The sequence below is a fragment of the Anser brachyrhynchus genome, assembly GCF_964034855.1.
Source record: "Anser brachyrhynchus genome assembly, chromosome: 4".
Lineage (NCBI taxonomy): Eukaryota > Metazoa > Chordata > Aves > Anseriformes > Anatidae > Anser > Anser brachyrhynchus.
This window is the reverse complement of record NC_137698.1, coordinates 1,214,087-1,229,746: the sequence shown is the minus strand read 5'-3', so window position 1 is coordinate 1,229,746 and position 15,660 is coordinate 1,214,087. Positions and strand designations below refer to the sequence as shown.

Here is a 15,660-nt window from a genome sequence, read left to right as displayed (position 1 = left end):
CGATCTTCTGCTTAACGTCCTGTAATTGGAGGTTACCATATAACCTGTTGCTGTGGGAGAAGGAAAGAATAACAGCCAATTATCTGTTAGCTGTGTGAAATGCTAAGTGATAGACATGGTACTGAGCCGTGAATTTTAGAACTATGGTTTGAAGTCACCCCCCCTCCACTCTTGAGGTGTGTGTGTTTGGGATATTTCCAGTTTCTTCAGTCTGTAACTGAAATAGAACAACATTACACCTTTTGGATCAGAACTCATTTCCAGAATTAACTCTTCACAGCAAAGTCCCTGCATAGATGTTTTCAAAAACTGTTGCAATGCTAGTCTTAATTATTGCTGCTCTGCAGTGACTTACAGTGGATAGCAGAGTCATACACTGCCTTAAAAGTATGATGCGCAAGTTGTGTTGTGAGGTGAAAGCATAGTTAACTTCAGTGATTAAAGCCTCCTATATAAATACATTAAATATAATGAGGTAGGCTAAGGTAACAACTAATAATTGTAGTATGTGGAATAGTGACTTGTAGTTAATATTGATAGATACTTTCTGAAAAAAAAAAAAAGCTTTTTTTTTTTTAAGCAGAGTTCTATCATGTTTATCCTTTCAGAGCTTTCCTGAATGCAGTGAGACTATACAGAGATGTTTAATGAGATCACAGCCATGTGTGAAGTGTGACCTGTTGGCTGGCAGACAGATATATAGGAATGAATCCCTGTAGGTGGCTAAGTTTTAAAGTTTAATCTCTACAAGGATTCTGAGATCTATCAGCAAAGAAAGCCAGGAGAGAGAAATTGCAATGTACCCATCTGAAGTTTAATCAAGAAGTTAAACTTACTATAACAAGCATGAAAGCATAAGTTATAACAAAGGTACAGCTTTATTTGGTATTTGGTGAAAATTAATAGGATACAGAAAAACCTATATTCTAAGCAATTTTGTGTTGAACTTTTGTTGACATATCTAACTCAATACATGAATATTTAGCTGATGATCAGTCCATCAGAAGTGCTATAAACTATGATTATTTCCAGGGAGAACTTCAAATTGAATGCTAAATACATTTTTTGACTCATTTCATAATGACAAACAATAAAGCATAAAATGAAAAGGTTCTTTGCTGGCAGAGCATTTGAAGTCACTCTAGCTTCTAGTTCTGATCTTTTCAGAAATACTGCCACTTTACATGAAAGACTCTTTCTCTCTGATCAGGGATGAACACTGAAAATTTTAAAACTTGGCTCTATTCTGAATAATTTTTCCCTTTAAAATGTTGCAGATTTTTTTTTTTTAAGAGCACTGTCTCCTCTGAGAGTTACATCAATTCCAAGTGCTATCTTCTGCCAGGACATGCCAGAAGGCTCCTGATGAAATCTGCCTCAGGTTCTAGTTTCTTAAATCTGTCCTTTTAACAGGTGATAGAGTAATAGCAGCAGAATCTGACACTAGTGACTCTGGATCGATCCAAACTGTTCAAAACATTTTCTTCTTGCTGTTTCTGTTGCTTCTTCTCCATTTCACTTGCCTCGCTGGTAACTGGCTCAGAATCAGAAGATACGCATATGGTATCCATCTGTTTTCTGAGGTGCCCTAATATTCCTGCAGCTTAAATACTGACCCAAAATTTTGAGCACAAAAAGCCACCTCCAGTGGCCTTGTGACTGTACCTAAAAAGTCAGGTCACTGTGTTATGGGTTTCCTGTGCCTTTGCTGAAATATTCTTACAGTTCTTAGTGAACTGTGCAGGCCTCTGCCCTCTCTGTGTCGCATTCATTTGTCTTGTATTTGTGATCTTTTTCTGAAATCCTGTCGGTCACCTGAAACATGTTTCATATTTTGTCCTGTAGTAAAACACAGTTTTTAATAGAATTAACTCATTCAATATGCTGTCAAACTAGAAATTATTTGGGATGCCAGTTTTTGCTATGGCTTTTGGAAAAGGACATCACATACAAAATTATTGAATTTATATAGATTACATGTGCCACCTCTTCTGCAGATAAATTTCCCTGGAGTAATATGCTCTTATCAAAAGGAAATGTTGTTATATTCCTTTGATACAACTTCTAGATTTATGGTTAGAAATCAGTATTTGTACTTAAAAAAAAATAAAATAAAAAAATCCTATGACCGTGAACAAAGCTTTAACAAGAAGTTAAATGAGTGTGTCTCACTCTGTAAGGTCAATCTATTGAAGAACACGACTTTTTAGTCTGTGGTTAAAGGGAAGATAAGCGGAATCCAAGTGGGAATGTGAATAACTTTGTAAGCTAAGTGACATGATTCCATCTGCCCAATTTGGGTGACTCCCAAGCTGAGGCAATTTTCCTCTTGGTTGTCTTTTACAAACAAAACATGGATGTTTTCAAGGACACAAGTGGCTGGGACTGTTTGTCCTTGTGCAGGCTGTCTGAGAGTTGGCAAGTCGTCCACCCCACATGCCCCAAACTGCAGGCTAGCAGCCTTGGTTCAGGCCCCAACTCAGGAGGAAAGGGGGCCATCTGACTAAGTGCAGAGTCCAGTTTTCTTCCTTTTTTGATCTCTTATCCATATGCTCAGCAAGACTAACTGTCCCTGCAGCCCTTGCACTGGAAAGGTCAAAGCAGAACGTGGCACAGCTACAGGAAAATTAGTAGCTCAGCCTGCACAAAAATCAGCCTTTCAGGCAGAAACGAACTATGTGTTTTTAGCATTTCTCCATTACTTTTTTTTTCTCTTTAAGCTTATTAATGTTTTGTTTTGTCTATGCTTCGAGGAGTAGGTTAAAGCACTTTGTTAGAGCACGTTCTAGTTTGTTCTTAATATATAGCAGATAAAGAGAAAATACTGCATCCATGCATAAAAATCACTTTATGCTAGGATTGCATTTGAGAGAATCTGGGAAACCTCAAAAGCTTTATTACAGAGTGGTGAAGTCTATTATTGAAACATCAAGAATATAACGTAAATTACTTGTCTTTCTCTTACTTAAACTGCCCAATACAACTTCACACCCTTCAAAGGAAAAAGTGAGTACATCTGTCCTTTTCATTCAGTGCTAAGATTAATACTGTACTGTCAACATGTTGTCTGCCTCCCCAGGCTGGTCTAGTCATTCCAGCAACAGAGGAGACTTGCCTTGAGGTTTTATTTTTCTTTCCAAAGCTTTCAAAAGGCAATTGATGTCATCTAGTACTCTGAGAGAAGAGCTGTGTTAGTACCATAGTTAGAAGTCCCACCGCATCCAGAAGAGCTGCAAGTGCAGGCCTGTCTCACAGAAGAGTAGTTTCTTCCCTCTAAAACTACTAGTGTACCTTCTAGCTAAATTGCTGATTAAAAACAACCCAAATGCCTGTTGTTTGCTTCCTCTTTGTTTCACAGCAGCCTTCTGAGGAAGAAAATAATCAGTCTTTGGTCACTCTAGATTAATTCCTAGTCTCCGTTTTTCTTAGCTTCTTTTAGATTGACTTTCACTTCATGGAAAAAGCCTAATCACCACTTTTCTTCACAGGCCATGATGATAATTTTTTTTTTTTTTGCCTCACCATATAGAAGCTTTATTGAATGTCATTTATTATCAGTGGCACAGTTCTCATTTATTCAGATGGAAATGGCTTTCATCTAAAAATGATCTGATTACATCTTTTGATGCAATATAGCGCATGAAGTGCACTACATGAACAAGAAGGTGCCTCCTTAATAAGGGCTAAGTATTATATAATCTGCCCTCAGCAAATTAAAAAAAAAAAAAATGCAGTGTTCTTCTTAGGCTTCACTTAATTGTAAGATTCTCTGGCTTTGCTGTTTTGGTCACGTGATGTATGGGTGGCTTTGCTGTGCTCCTGTTTCCTAATCATCTTTTTTCCACAATTAGTGGGGTGAGCTTATGTCAAAGTTGATTCATCTGCCACTCTGGTTAGGAACCACGGCTGACTCATTTGGGAAAGAAGCCCTGGAGCTCCCAGAGTGAACTGTTTGTCTGTCAGAGCTGGGGTGGCAGAAACCTTGTGCCTCAAACTCTCGTCTCGGGGCTTGGTGAAACTTTGAAGAAAGCTGAACTTTAATCGCGGAGCGGGCAGGGGCGGCGCGAAGCCTCGACCGTTACGCGCCTTCGCCTCAGGGCGGCGCTGCCGGCGCCATTTTCTGGCGGCACCGCCTGTGTGCCCAACGGTCGGCGGGGCGATGGGGGCTCCGTCAGTCAGCGGAAGCCGGTGAGCCACCAGGAAAGTGGTCACACCAGCATGGGGATGATGAAAATAAGATCTTGAAATTTATAGAGAGGGCCGGAGTAGACGGTCCTGCCTGGAAAGAGACATGAACTGACGGAAGGACCAGCATGTTCACGAGGAGTGTTAGTCCTCACACCTGGACCATGATGAGAGTGGCAACAGGGTACCTCTGGGTTGTTGTCTCCTTGAAAAAATAAAGCAAGTGACCCAGTACAAAATGTTGGGATATGGCACACAACAGGTGCATGCTTATACAGATAATGCTCCTGAGGGATGATCAAGAAAGGGGGCAAGAGACATGACCGATATGAGGAGAGGGAGAAGCAGCTGCTGGGGAAGACTCAAACAAGGCAATAAAGCATGCCCTGGTGTTGTTAACACTGTGCTTTGCTGCTGAGAAAATGGAGCTACTTCTCCATTTCACGTGCTATGGGAGGACAGGTGCTGGTGGAGCTGGCTGCAGAGTGCGCTGATCCTGAACACTTTCCTACAGAGTGCTTACGCCTGGAGGAGTGTGAAGGTAAAGAGAAACACTGAACATTAAGTGCATGGTCAAAAAAGTGTTTTTTGCCTCACATCAAAACAAAATATAAACAAAACAAAAATAACTGCCAGCTTTTTGATGTGGCTGGTTACTTTTACAATTCTGAATATTTACAACTGTTTAAAGTAAAGAAAATCAGGAAACTAGTTCAGACATGTTGCCAGTTTATAAAAAGACAGAAAGTGGAAATGAGAAAAATACTTACCTGTAGAAACTTGAGAAACTTACCCTGTCAGGTTTGTTGTCACTGAAATTCCTTTTGTTTTGTCTTAGTTTTCCTTTGAAGCATCAGGTATTATCTTCTGTGTATTCTTGTTCTCTGTAGGCTTATAAAACAAGAATAGCTTCTTTAGTAGTTCAATTTAGAATGAAAGAGTGTCAGGAACTGCTCTTTCTTTAAGAACAGCAACAACAAAAAACTCTTTTGTTCTTATCTGCAGCATATTTGCTCTTTTAATTTTAATACAGAATAAACCTAAATTCCAAACCAACCTCACTGTTGCTCTGTAGCAGTACTGGAATACTTCACTGTGATCCAAATATTTATTACAGGGTAGCAGAAATATTTACTGTGAGTTAAGTGTTGTTGTCCTTATTCAGACTGAATATTGGAAGAACATAAATGTGAAACATGTTTTAAAGAAAAGTAAATAACATGAATTTTTTTTAATGGGATATTCTCTTCATGAGTGTGATAATCTTTGCCAGGGTATAAGCTACTGGCATTTTGTTGGGCAACCAATGAAGCGCACCATGTGCAGTCAACTACTATTTTTAATAATTCTTATTTTAATACTGAGTGATGCTATGAAGTTTTTCATCAATATTCAGGCATGCGTAAAACTAATTATGGGAATAAGCATTGCACCTATAAATAACAGGAGGGGGGGAAAAAGTGAATTTAAAAAAAAAGTAATAAATATCGGTCTAAAATTTCTAGGTAACTTTGGGAGGGGAGGGTGTTGAAGAACCAGGCATTGAGAATTATGAAAAGAAAAGAGCTATACTTCATACTTCACAAGGAATTTTTAAGCTAATGGGAGGAAGTGGTTTGGTCATGCAAATAAAATGTGGGGTTGATGTGTGCTATAGAACGAGGTTTAAAAAAAAAAAAGTAATTGTTTATGTTGATTGCTTATGTTGTTGTTTGTAAACTAAGAGGTTAACTATATTTAACCCAGGCAAACCTGGCTAGCCATCTGTCCTGACACTGAAATTTAGCAGTGGAAGACTATTTTCGAAAACCAAGTAATGTGCTATAGAAATCAGGGAACTGATGGACTTGTTGCAATTGAGATTACAAAATCCTTCATTGATTACTAGGTAGATTGTTACTCTACTTCGTAAACTCATGTATCTCTGTAATCCCTGAATTGTGTTGTCAGAGAGCAGGAACAGGCAGCACTCCTGCTGCTAGTCTCAGACATTTGGTTGGAAAGAACTTTGTTTCTGCTGCCCAAAAACTTTACATTTGTGGGTTGTGTGTTTGGTTGTGCATTTTTCTGTTTTTAATTTGGTCCAATGCTGGTCAAGAAAACTTAATATTGTGGGGTTTGTTTCATGCCACTGGCATCACCTGCTGTGCACTAACAATCTTATATTTTAGCATCTAAGCTCCTTCTTTAAAGGGTGGTAGTCAAAAGTACAGTGTGCTGAGGAGTTAAGTCTTTCAACAATTCAGGGTTCCTTCTATTTCAGTGCAGTGGAGAAAAAAACAAGTAACCCTGACTTTTTGCTCCCCAACTTAGAAGAAAAATGGTTTTCTTTATTGGAAGCAGATCAGGGTAAATCCCTCTGCTGATTTGATCTTGAGTAATGCATACCTAAGTGCTACTCTAAATGCTAGTGCTGCAGCAAGCCATGGGTCAGAGGTTGTCTGTGAGACCTGCAGGTATCAGCAAAGTTCAGCTAGAAGGTATTTTGTGTACATTTTAACTCTGACTCTTGTCCTGCTGATGTCTAAAGCAGCAAAAACTTAAGACCTTTTTGAAATAGAAATGCCTATTTATTTATTATTTATTTACTGTGGCAGTCATGACTTATAATTTGGTATTTTGAAACAATCTGTAATTTTAAACCCTCATCACATATTCTGGAGTTTGGGATATTGCTTGTGTTCTGTGGGTTGAATTAGGATGATTTAGAATAATGAGGAGCAATCAAAGTATTACTTATGCTGAAAGGAAACCTACTCAAATGCTACTGTGAACTAGGAATTCAGAGCTGGATCTCGTTGAATCCAAGTAACTTGCTTGGGCTATACAATGTTGTTTGATAGTTCGTGAACAGTGAGTAACTACTTCACGAGCGTATATAGTACATTCTCAGTTAAGTTCTTGAATATAATCACCTAAAATACAGAACTTGAGTCTTCTATTCCATTGCAAAAAGACTGAATAGTAAGACTTCCAGTTCCATTAAATGTCTCTATAAACTGTTTCCTCATGACAGACTGAGTATATGGCTTCCAGAATACTGATGAAAAAATGCTTCATCTGTGAAAGTCAACCCTTGTTCTATAAACAGATAGATATTACTAAGGCTCAGACTTATGTTTTTGGAGATTAAAATCTGCATTAATACTCTTCTCTGTGCTAATTTAATTGTGGTTTCACATTGGAAAGTGAAAATGACCGTTATGCAGTATTTGTGTTTGCTGCCTGGTCTCTTGATATATGTATTGCTGATGCGTTTGGCAAGCTAGTATTTGCTAAAATCGGTAACATAAATCTTTAATGTCTCTCTTCCTTATTTATGTAATTAATGGTCAAGCAGCATGGCTTAGAGGACAGTTTAAAAATCCATTTTGTCACAAAAGTATTCATTTGAAAGCACTTTTATTTCTTAAGAAAACTGCTGTGTCATCTTTGTCAAAGTAATTGACAGTCATAGAGGAAGTAGGAGGGTGGAAAGACCTTTTACCTAGACCTAGACTGAAATGTTGGCTTTATTTTTATCAATTTGTAGTTTGGTGAGTTGTGCGCTATGATTTTGATTTTTAAGCAAGGCGTTCCCTTTACCCTGTATGACAGCATACTTGCTGTCTGTCATGATTTTAGTGAGCAGTCACACATTTGAGTGGGTTGTCCTTCAGCCCACAATCTGGGGGCAATACATAAGCAGCAGAGTTTTGTATTCCTCAGTGCACAGTAACATGCTTAGTGCAACAAGGGAAATGTATTGTAATGGAAGGAAGATACAATTTTAGGATGAAGTGGTAAGAGAAATTGTCAGCTGTATCTGAGTGAGAGGCTGGGGGGAAATTCAGGAGAGATTTAACCAAACACATGGTATGAAATTTGTGGTTTAAGTAGAAAGTCTATTTCCTTTCTTTAGTCTGTTCTCATGGAATTAGGGCTACCATCTTTCATTTATAGCCATTCTGAGTTGTTGTTTTTCAGAAGGTTGTATATAGAAAATGCTTTTTTTCTAATTAGAAGCCTAAGATTTGCTGTTGATATTCATGTTGAAATGAACGACTTCATAACAACCTGTAAGAGTTTTAACTTTTATAAATAATATTTTATAGAAATTCAAGCACTGTGTTGCATCACGGCTAATTTCTTAGACTACCGATTTAAGAGAAAATAAAATATATTTGGTGTTTCTGTACCAAACCCAATGGAAGAGATATTTTCTAGTACTATATTATAGGATATAAAATATGACTACCAAATGATTAGTGTTATACATGGTATAGCTACTCGTATTGTTGGAATGAGAGATTTAAACATATGGCAGGTAGTAAAAACAGCTATGCTAAATGTAGGATTTTTTTTTTTATTTGCTGTTTTTAATTAGTGTTATGGCCTCTGCAGTTACAGAGGTAGTAGCTTCTAGCTGCTTTTTGCAAATAGGTGTCTTGTCCAGGATAACAATTTACTCTGGTTCTCTTAGCTGCACGTGTATCTTTCTGTTACCTTTATTATTTTTTTTTTGGTGTTATTTAAATTAAGTAAACTCACTACATGTTGTGTAGTTATTAGGTATTATTGGTCTATATATCTCTCTCCCTTTTCAACTTCAGTGTAAAAATTTGCTAAGCTATATTCCTGGAGTATGTGACTACCCCACTGCTACAACACCGTAAGTAAAATTCAGTGTGGTTCAGTGTTTTTCCTGAGAACAAGATCTTGTGAAATTAGTGAGTGATTTGTATGTGTAGATAGATCACAGATGACTTAAGATTTTTAAACTACTTTGAACCTGCTTTCATGGAAGTGCAAAATCAAAGGTGTTTTGTTTATAATTGAGATTGTATCAAAGTTTCTGTTTTAGAAACAGAATGTGGAATTACATTAGCCTTATGGACTGCATCACTAGATGGTAAGAATAAAGAAACCATTAATAATATAGTTGAGAGTTTTATTATTTTTTTTTTAAATCAGGGTATCTTACATTCTTCTAACATAGTTAATAATAAAATCTTGCAAAGCCTCATAATGTAAAAAAGCTTTAGGGGCGCCAAAGTGATACCTTAAGGTAGGAGAACCTCAGCTAATAAGCTTCCTTCAAATAGCCGTAACCTTTGTGGAAGTTTTTAAATGTAAAAACATGTAATAAGGATGCATATGACAAGAATCTTAAACCGTGATTCAGAAACTTGATTCTATGGACTTGTAAAGAACAATACAGCATTCATCATAAGAGTCTGTAGGTTATTCGTTTTCAGTTGCTGCAAGTCAAATTCCTAATTGTTTATTAGGATGTAGAAACAACAATTTTGGGACAGATTACAACTTTGCTTTTATTCCGCTATTTTGTCTATGGTAATGATAAGGGATTTAGGACAAGCAGAAACAACTTACGAGGTTTGTTGAACTGAGGAGCACAAAGCAAGTATTCCTGCAGATCTACAAACGTTATTTCCTTCCAGTTTGAGAACTACCTATCTACTCTTCTTTCTCCGTTTTTGGAAATCACTTATTTGTGTGAGGAGCCTTTCTCCCAATACGTGGCTGCCTGGTTTCTTCAAAAACCTTTTTGAAAAGGCATTTTGTGCTTTTAGGAAATCAGTGGGACCTTGCTGAGCAGTTCTTACATGTTCACCTACTTCAAAAGACTCTGAGAACAAAGTCTACAAGAGGTGAATTCCCCTAATAAGAGTTGTGTTGATTCTTCCTCAGTAGATTATTTGTCGTGCATAGTGCCATACTCAGTGTGGGCATTAGGCTGTTGATGTGTAATTTCTCAGATTTTCCGTAGAGCCCTTCTTGAAAAATGTGTCCACTACCTTCTGTTTCTGAAATGCTGTGGTGGTTTTGAAGTGAGAGGTTACACTCCACAATTAGCATCTCAATTACTTCAGTTTTAAATTCCTAGAGAGTACTTGGGTGATCTGTTACTGTTCATTTTGTCAGTTTTTTCTAGGATGTCTACCAACCCATCAATTAAAGAAGAGGTCCAGCGTGGGAAATTCCCCCCACTCCTTCACAGTAAACTCATGTAAAAATTTCACAGGGTTTTTGAATTGTAGCCTTACCTTCTCCAAATGCTCATTTCTTGCCTTTATTTTCCACAGAGACTCCTTGGAAGTTTTCCCACCACAGATTTGTTCTTAGTTTTTATGCTGCTTGCAAGTTATTTTATTTTTTGTGTGTGTGTATGTGATATTCAATCGAAGTTCATGATCCTTTCATTTTTTCAGTGGGACATTTCTCAGCTTTTTTTGAGGAGGCTTTCTGCCTTTTTTATTCTTCTTCCTCAGCAGCTTAGTCATGTTACAGCTTTTCCTTCCGTTTTTCTCACATGGTTATTGATAAATGACACCTTTGATTTATCCCAGTTTGCTTGTTTGTTTTAATAACTTGAATATTACTTATGAAACACTTTCTTTTTTTGTTTGTTTTCTGCTCAGATTCTCCTCTTAAGTATTTTCTCATTTTGTATAGCTCTCTTTAAGATTAAATGTCATGTATTAGTACATATACTCAAGTGATGATGAGGATAATATAGTTATTACAAAAAACGGGGATTCTTAAATGGTTTGCCTATTTTGCTGATTCTGAAAAGGGTTTTTACCACCAAATCTGAAGATGGAGTGGCTTGTGGATTCTCAGTTCACAAGCTTAAATAATAGATTTAAGTTATGAAATGAAAATATGGAAAGGCTTTTTCAAAATTTGATTTTAATGCTAGTTCATACTATCTAGTATTGAGTCAGTGCACTTGCTAAGTGGATTTATTTGTTAGGATCTAGATAGGATTTTACAGGATGGCTACAGCATAATTCCGCCATTTTGCAGCCTTTTTTCTCTTGCTTCTTCCTAGAGAAACATCTGCAGATTCGGAAAGTATTCAGTTTCTATAAGAGGAGCAGAGGAAATGGAGTTTAGATTATGTGTATAACCACTACTGCAAATGTAGAAATTTTAGATCTAGTTTTTCTGTGGTTGAAAGTATGGAAGAAGATTTCAAGACTCTTCAGGAATTACAGTTGAAGAAACTCCGTGAGCTAGTGCTTGAATTTTAAGAGATGTTCGCTCCAAAGTTCTTTTCTTCTTTGTGGCACCACCAGTTTTTACGAATGGTAGAAGGCTGAAGTGATGGAATTTATATCAGGATTCAGTCTCTCCTTGCACTTAATGGAAGCTCAGAATTGAGAGAAATCATTCTGTTAGCAAATGTAAAATTTGACTCTGACTTAAATCTGGGAGACTTCTCAAAACTTGGCCTAGTCCCTATTTGTAAATGCATCCTTTGGTGGTTTATTTTGGTTGGTTGTGTCAGCCCATCTTAGCCTGCTTGACTGTAGGTGAGGAAAGCAAAGACACGGTCCTGTTTTTAATGAAATGTTAGCATGCCAAAAAAAAATTAAATCATGAAGATACAGGTTGGAAAGCTGTGGTCTCTCAAGGAAGGAAGGAGAGAGAAGGAAAGGAGGAAGAGGATCAGGATTGTCATTGGTAATTTAGGGTAGATAGGAGCTACTAAGGTTTCTGAGAGAAATTCCCTAAAACCTTTACTAAAACTTCTCTCTTATAAGTAACTTGAACGTAAGAATTGCTGTCTAAGAAATTGAATAATTGAAGTGATTTAGACATTTCTAAAATTCTGAAGACCTGATTTGATATTTGGCTTTGGGAGGTTTAACCATTAAAAAGGTGTGCTGTGTTTATTTTGGTAAAGTTATATGAATCAGATTCATAACCAACAGACTCGTGGTCCTACCATATCCTTACAGTCTTCTTTGGTAGGGAGATTTGTAAGTATTAATACTTAAGTAATCATTCTTTGTGTAGTTATAAATTTGAAAGCTTATAGTTTCTTTTTGATTTAATGTTTATATCAGTAGTCTGCAAGTTGGTCTGGATATGAAATTTGTGGAGGTATATTTCATTTTCTCATACACTGTGCTAAAGAAGGCTGAGTCCTCAATCACCTGCATCAGTTCAGTTACACGAGACGTGACTGATTGAGGTGAAGCAGATTACTAAAGATTGTCTTGAATTCAGTAGGTTCTTTACTACAATGATATGCTCAGTGGAAAAGTTTGTTTCTGTTTTTGTTGTTTTGTTTGTGTGTTTTTGTTTGTTTTGAATTTTTTCCAGGTAGTTTTAAGAATGAAATGTTTATTAAATTTAATTATGAATAACTGATTTTTTGTTTATACTTTTTTTTTCAGTAGCTGTTAATAAAAATGAATGTATTTTTTCAGTAAGCAGTGTGGGCTCTGGGCCGCTATTGGAAATAGTCTGATCAGGTTCCTCAATGTGTTTCAGTATGACCAACTTAGAGATTCATGATTTTTTTTTCTCAGTTGGTATCTGTAGTGACCAGATAAAAGCTGTAAACTGATCATTTAAGCTGTGGTGCTTTTTCTATGTAATAAAACAATGGAAAGATAAAAAGATGGATGTCTAATATGTCATGCAGAACCTGGATCTGGTTTAAATCATCTTTGTACAGTGTACCAAAGAGACACAGAAATCTGGCAACAGTGTTGAGAACAGAAATGGGTAAATCCGCCAACTAAACTGCAACTGAAAACACAAACTATCTCAACTGCTTGAGGTCACCTACAGGTAACAGAATTGAAGAAGAATCTGTCCTTACTGTGATTTCAGAGGTTTCTACTAGTGATAGTAATAGCCGATGTTGATTGAAATACTGTGAAAGAAAGCTTATTTTCTCATCTTCTGAGAAACACAGTAGAAACGGTTATTTTTCTGCATTTTTTTTTCCAGTGAAGTGGGAAATAGTTGAGAGAGGCACACAGACACTAGGGAACAATATTTGGCTTCAGCACTTATGTCTGGACATAACAGTTATGTCTGTTTTCTTTCCTTTTTTTAAATATATTTTGGTGTGTTTCTGTAGTATTTGAGGAAACTTTAAAATCTGTGTTTTTATATGAATTTACTGGTTTCTAATAATAATCTGAATTGAAAATTTCAGCTTTTAAATTTTAAAAGACAAATGATTGAAAATATTAAGGTTCTTGTTATGCCACTTAGGTTTATTATAGAATAAATTGAATCCTGAAGAGCGGGTGAAACATTGTGCTAGAACTGTGGTAATATTCTTTTGAATATCATCAAATGATGCAAGCTAGCCATATAAAATTCTCTCCTTTTCAGTTCTATCATAAAACAGTAAGTGTTGGGGGAACACACAGCATCATCAACTTGTCGGATTCTTGAGACACAAAGCGGTTTAACGGAGATTAAGGAAATACTACAAAATGCATGAAGTGCAGTGCTGGTCTTCCTACATTTTTTTTTTTTTAATCAAATAAAAGCAGAGCTTTGCTAAATTCCTCTAGAACTTGAGCTGTGAGCAGCTGTTGCTGATTTGGTAACAGACATCTTTTATCAATATTGTAGGGCTTTCACTGTTTCTACAGGTTAGAAGGACCAAGTCTGTCAGTCAAGAGAGCTGCCTTTTTGTTGCTTACTAGGATAAGAGGACATGGAACCACTGCTATTTCTGGAAATTTTGTTCTAATGTTTTAAGCTTTATAAGCAACTCAGTACTTAAATGAGTACGTTGTTGCTGTGGCTAGAAGAAATACCAATTTTAATCTTACAGCCAAGCGGTATGTTATATATTTTGACACATTTTCAAAACAGTGAGCAATGCCTCCTTTCCTTCCATCTCTAATTAGTGGCATCCCTGCTGCATTCTGTGGCCACTGAAGTGTCTAACCCGGTTCGCTTGCAGTTGTTGATCATCCCTCTGCTACTGCATTCTGTTATCTGACTGTCATTGCTTGTGGATTGTGACCTAAAGTAATTGCGTAGGACACTGCCCCATGTATTTTTTCATAAAATCACGCTTCTCCTTCCACTGAGCTGTGGTGCTTCTAATGATATTCTTATCAGCTGCTCATCAAAAAGGAAAAAAAAATACAAAAATAAAAAACCTTCACATCAGTACTGACTTCGGTGCACAAAGCAGAGCAGGGAAAAGGAACACACTTGTCTGTGTTTGCTTTCTGTGACTGATATTAAAGCAAAAGGGAGTCTTCAAGCAAAGTACTGGCAGGCTATCCTTTTACAGGATGTATCAGCCAGCTGCTATGTATAGTACTAACCTTGCAGCATGATTAAATATCACACCTCCTCCTTTCACCAGCTGAGACTAAAATAATATTTTGGTATCTGCTTAATCCTCACTGCCTCCAACACTGGCCTTACTTAAATACATTCTCTCTAAATCATTATTCCTCCTCCTTGAAGCATCTGGTATTTTTTATGACCAGTACACACAAGGTGAGCTCCAAGCATATGCTCCTGCGTGAGCTGCTGTAGTGGAAAAGAACACTGAGCAGAGCCATTTCAGCAGCTATCACCTTTGGAAGGAGAGGAAAAGTTGGTCAGCAACCCCTCAGGCATGTTCTTCTGAACTGCGCAGCTGCCCTTGATCTGTGGAGCAGAGACCACCCTGCACTTGGTATCACTTCCGTAGGCTCTGTTTTTCACCTGATTTGAAACCAGTTGGGTGCTGTCCACAGTGCTGAAGGATTTAAAGGTTATTTGGAGATGCTTTGTCAGTATTTTAACTTTTTCTTTTTTAGGGGAGGTTTTGTGACATACAATAAGGGAAGCCTTGTTTAGTCACCAGGCATGAAGTTGACTGTGAAGCAGTATTGTCTCAGCAGCTAGCAATTTGATTTTTCTCTTGTCTCTCAAGGGTCTTGTTATGTGAAAATGTCACTTGCTCTGAAATGAGTTTGGTTTAACTCCTGAAAGTTTTTTCCATGTTAAATACTGAACTTCTCGTTGGTGTGAGAGATACAATACAACCTGTAAAGCTGTTAAGAGATACCTGTAGGCTCATTTAGTTGCATACAGTATAGAAGTGGAGAGGTCATACTGCTTTCTGTCATAGCTAAGTTTAAAAAGTTGCTGGAATTCATATGTATCTAATATTATGCTTCAAGATTATTTTAAGTATTTCTTCAGCAAGTATGTGTTGAAAGATTTATACTGGTGACTGGGAAGAAAATTTTTCGGTAGAATGTCTTTTGCTGTTGCTTCTTTGGCTGGATTATCTTAATATTTGTTTTCTGTTTTTTTTTTTGTTTTTTTTCCCCCCTTCGGTGTAAGTGGGACTTTATTAGGTGCTAAATAACCCTGTGTATCTTCCTGTTTTGAGTGACTGGAGTTCAAACAATTATTTTTTCTTTAGTGTTTTGGCATCTTTCTTCCTTAATATCTAGATGAACACTGGGAGGGAAATATGTTTTTGCTTCTAATTGTATAAGAAGTATGTATGCTTATTATAAAGGTAGTAAAGAATGAAGAGTGATAGGAAAGTACGGTATCCCAATGCCTTTGGAAATCCTAGAATAGATGAAATCTGTGTGTTTCTTCCAGAGCCTGTGTCCCTGCACCCTAACTCTGTGAAATCATCTAACTTGTTTTCATAAATTATGAGGATATCCAAATCTTCAACAGTGTAAAGCA

General features: G+C 37.0%; 1 protein-coding gene across 12 annotated transcripts in view; it reads left to right on the top strand.

Annotated features, from left to right (window-relative positions):
• Positions 1–15,660, top strand: part of LOC308193935 (bifunctional heparan sulfate N-deacetylase/N-sulfotransferase 3) — a 389,183-nt gene that overhangs the window by 35,276 nt on the left and 338,247 nt on the right. The window lies entirely within an intron of this gene.